The sequence below is a fragment of the Sinocyclocheilus anshuiensis genome, unplaced genomic scaffold (assembly GCF_001515605.1).
Source record: "Sinocyclocheilus anshuiensis isolate Anshui unplaced genomic scaffold, SAMN03320099.WGS_v1.1 scaffold1458, whole genome shotgun sequence".
In the NCBI taxonomy this organism is placed as follows: domain Eukaryota; kingdom Metazoa; phylum Chordata; class Actinopteri; order Cypriniformes; family Cyprinidae; genus Sinocyclocheilus; species Sinocyclocheilus anshuiensis.
In genome coordinates this window covers 661,368-666,620 of record NW_015557184.1, presented here as the reverse complement: position 1 = coordinate 666,620, position 5,253 = coordinate 661,368, and positions in this window count along the sequence as shown.

Sequence of the window (5,253 nt, the reverse complement as noted above, 5' to 3'; positions counted from 1 at the left end):
ATTAAATTATATTAACAAAACAAAATTGTATGGGTTAAATCTGGTTGAAATAGCTCTTTAAGGTAACAATTTCTTATCATTCAGAATTATACAGACCATGCAATGTATTTATTTATTGTTATATTTTTGGAACTCTTATGTTTTATTAACACTAGATTCAATGTGTATACTATATTTTTGGGGCTTTTTTTTATTAACACTCAGTTAACTGTGTGTGTGTGTGTGTGTGTGTATATATACATACAGTGTGTATTTTTTTATAAATTTTAAAAATGACATTTAAAAATCATATACAATTTTAAAATAATTTAATATAATAGTTTATATTTTAATTAATTAAAAAGATTTTCTTCATTTTTATACATAAAATATTATTTATGTTATATATAAAATATATAGCTAAATACAAAAAAACTACATTACAATTATATTTAAATTATATTTTTTAATTATAGTTTCCATTTATTTATAATGATAAAAAGATGACTAACTCAATCCATCCTCATTACTGTCACATCTCAGTAACCTGTCACTTTAAGCATTAAAATGTTGCTTTCCTCTTGCTTTTCCTTTTTTTCACCCATTTTTGAGCATTGATTTCAATATTTCCATGGCTGATGATACATGTCCAATATGATTGTCTGTTTATCTCACAGGCCATAAGTAGAAACTACTGGATGTGTAAGGGTCATAAACTCTCCCTGATCTCTGTCATTGCTGCTGTTACACCCAGCCTCCACCAGCCCCCTGCCCCCACCGGTAATTGGATGCAACAGTGCTTTCGCTCGGAAAGGGTGTCATTATTCTACTAGGTGCCGGGGACCACATTCAATTAAAATGAACTCGGGAGAAGTGGGTGATTGCAGCTTGTGTCTGCTGTTGAGTTCAGCCTAACAGAAGTTTCAGAGTGTTAGTGCACTGGTGATGGTTTGTGTGTGTGTGTGTGTGTGTGTGTGTATGTGGCGCGAAGGTCTGAATATCTGAAGTTAAAAGTCATAGACTCCTTGATGAACAGATGCGTCCTTTGAAATGGAAAAAATCAAACATAGCTGATTGTGTAGCAATTGATTCTATCTAGTTACACATCCTCATAAAGCATCAGCGTGTATTCGCATGTAATCATGACTGGATGACGTTCTGATTACAGAGCTCTACATTTCACACATTTTTAGGAATATACTACTGATTTTCAATGGCAATTCACTAGTTGTTTTTGTTTGGTGAAAACTGTGGTAAAGTACATCACTTTACTTAGTTTCTGAGTATACAGCATATTTTGGTCTCATAAAATCCATTAGAATTGGTTTATTGTTTGTTTTACCTTTTTAATTGTCATGTTATTATTTATTATTCCATTTATAATTTTTTTTCAGTGTTAATGGATATACACAACTTGATCAGTTCTTATACTGTATATACAGTTATGCGGATCAGTTTACATAAATTTGCAGAATGATTCACTTACAAATCATTTGTTTAATGTTTAATGTAAATATGTCAAATATAGCTACATCGGGGCAGTACTAAATTAAAAATGCCTTTTTAAAATTCAGTACTGCACTGATGCAACTATTTGACATATTTATATACATTTTAAACAAATGATTTGTAAACGAATCATTCTTTTCAGTGAATTGGTTGATCAGTTTATAAAACCGGTTTTAATTATTCATTCACAAAATGAACCAATCAATTTCTCAAACTCGCTGAGTCAGAGATTCACCCCCCATATTATTTTGTATTGTGGAATATATTTAAATATCTGTTTTGCCAGGACAGTTCTTAAACAGACAGACAGACACAATTTTATATTTTCTCTTTCTTTCTTTTTTTTCTAGAAGAAAGCTAAATAGACTCTGCAAAGGGTGGGTTATGAGAATGTTTTGGTTGTTTGTGTGCTTTAGATGTTTTGTGCAAAACAGTGTATTATTGTGGTGTGTATGTGTGTGCACAGAAAAAGCTGGAGAGAGATAAAATATTTGTGTGTCCTCCTTGAGCCAGCACAGCAGGTTATTTCTGCATGCACGGTGCATCCACTTATTCTATGAAGAACATCTATCATTTTATCCTGTGATTAATGGCTGTCCTGAGCCCGGCTGCTACTAACGCAAATGCACTGAGTGGGAAATGACGGAGAGAAATACCACCAGCTGCATCACACACACACACACACACACACACACACATTCACTCACTCACACCGTTCTCTTTGAGACCACATTCTGGGAACTCACTTTTCTGTAGACTTCAGAACAGTAATAATTCATCCAAACCATGAAATTCTGCATATTTTAATCAGGTTTTCCAGACAGCGAAAACTCTGCCATGGAATAAAAAGCAGAGAGATGTAGTTTAGGCATCATTATATATCCTTAGAGATCCTTAACAACTGGCTTCCGTCACGTTAAACTAGTTTCTCAGGTTCTGTTACCTGCTCATAGCACCATCAGTGAGAAAAACCCCATGAGCGGCCCCGCTGCCCTTGGCCCCTGAGAGCAGCACAAGAGGCCCACCCATCTCAGTTTAATTAAATATTTCCCTCCTGAGTCGGCGAGGTGATGCCATGAGCATTATAAATCAAGAAAAGGGCATCTGCTGATAGGCAAATGAAAACAGGATCGCTGAATAGGCAGCACGGGATGAGCGCAGCAGATTAAAATAAACAAAGAGGGTGACGTAAATAGCTCTCCATCTTCTCCCCGTCTCAAGTCACTGCTGCTTATTTGTCATATACACATGTGTGAGTTATGTTAATGAGATACTGGGAGTGTGTGTCTGTGTGTTTGCGTAAGGGGTATGTAGGTCACGTTTCCCTGTTATAACCCCCACCTCTCCTCAACCTCAGCTGGGGTTGTTGTGATCTGGATTGCCCTCACCAGACATACACGAACGATACTTATTGGACCGCTAGCACACTCTTTAGAATGCAGAAGTACGTACACATGCAAATAAGCACACATTTGCATGCATACATGCACACACGTAAACTATATCTGGTGTCATTTATCAAAATCTTTATATAGCACATATATACACACATGCTGCAATATGGTACGGCCAGTTCACAATATGATAGCGTTATTGTGTAGCTCTTTTCAGGTTTATTATAGTTTACTAAAAAAAAAATAAAAGAAATATATATTTTTAATGTTGAAAACTAATACAAACTATATAGGCATATTAAAAAAAACATAAATAAATAAATAAATAAATAACAAAAGCACAATAAAATTTATAAAAGTTGGACTAAAATGAAAATAGAATATCTAAAAATAATCATTAAAATCTAAAAAAATAATACATATTAATAAAACCTATAATAGTATTTTAAGGATATTAAAATACCACTGGCTCACTTATACTCCTTCCTTAGTCATCTTCCAACTGAAGCAGCATTTTAAAGGGATTGTTCAGATTTAAAGAAAATTAAATTTTGAGATCATTTACTAACACTCATGTTGTTCCAAACTAGTCTGACTGTCGTTCTTTTGTGAATCACAATAGAGGATATTTTGAAGGGTGTTTGTACCATTTTTTTGTTCATAGAGTGAAAATCAATGGGCTCCAAAACAACAGTAACAGCAGCAAAACTGAGAATCCTCAAAATATTGTTAGTGATCCATAAAAGAAATAAATTCATATCTGTTTGGAATGGATTGAACGTGAGTAACTGATACTCAGAGTTTTATTTTTAGTTAAACAGTGTATTTAATTGCTGCTGCCTACTATGATATCTTATTTTGGCCACATGGCATATATCCACATTGTGAATTTAGTCCCATAATGCATTGCAATGAGCTCAGCGAAAAAATCAATATAAGATAGTAGATGTCGTGAGAAATATGAGACTGGTCTCATGAAAAAATAGCATGATTAGCATGATTTTCGGTTTTGGCGTGCTATTTATATGCAGAAATTGACTTTGCCATGCATATGATATGCACGTGTTTGGCATGCATATAATACGCCGTTTTCACGTGCATATGATATGCAATGTCTTGGCGTGCATATGATACACAGTTTTGGCGTACATATAATATGCACCTACCCCGCACCCCCCAAGTTCTGCATATAAATAGTATGCCGAATAAAAATATACATAATAAAATATACATATACATACAAAAATATAAGATATACACACTTTCATGATATCAGGTTGGAAATATTGGCTAAATTCAGAATAACATAGCCTACTAGCATACTACTCCTTTTTATGTCTTTTTAAAGTTTAAATAGTTCACCCTAAAATGAAAATTCTGTCATTAATTACTCACCCTCATGTCGTTCCAAACCTGTAAGACCTTCGTTCATCTTCGGAACACAAATTAAGATATTTTTGATAAAATCCGAGAGCTTTCAGACGCTGCATAGAAAGGTAGTAAGGACATTGTTAAAATAGTCCATGTGACATCAGTGGTTCAACTGCAATTTTATGAAGCTACAAGAATATTTTTGTGCACAAAGAAAACAAAAATAACGTCTTTATTCAAAAATGTCTTCTTTTCCATGTCAGTCTTCAACGCAGACTATTTTAACAATGTCCTTACTACCATTCTGGGCCTTGAATGTTATAGTTGTGTTGCTGTCTATGGAGGGTCAGAAAGCTGTCGGACTCCATCAAAAATATCTTAATTTGTGTTCTGAAGATGAACGTAGGTCTTATGGGTTTGGAACGACATGAAGGTGAGTAATTAATGACAGAATTTGTATGTCAGAAATAGTAAGAGTAATATGCTATTTCAAATTCAGTTCTTGCTTATAAATGTACTTCATTCAGTATTGGAAAGTAGTGTTTCAAATACTCTAACAAACAATAGATTACTGGTGCAATGTATTTTTATGCTTACTAGTGTATTTCATTGATAACTTGGCAACATGCTAGCATCAGACTCTACTGTTGTCATCGGAGTCTGGTCTCCCATGTGTTGTTTTGAATTGCATTTTATGTGTAGTGCTCCAAATAATTCACTTATGAGGCTCTAAGATGGGTAGTATGCTGCATTAGAAGCCACCTAAGTAGGCAGTACGCAGTGTGGCAGCTCATTATAGTTTTTGAATCTGAGCTACTGTCTCTAGTATCATCTATCACAATACACACTGTATGCTACAGTACTGCATCCCTAGTTCACAATGTGTTAGCTTTCTTGTCTAGCTCACTCCAAGTCTCTTTCTCCCCTTTTCTCTTTCTCAAGTGCACACACACACACACACACACACACACACACACACACACACTCACACATACACACC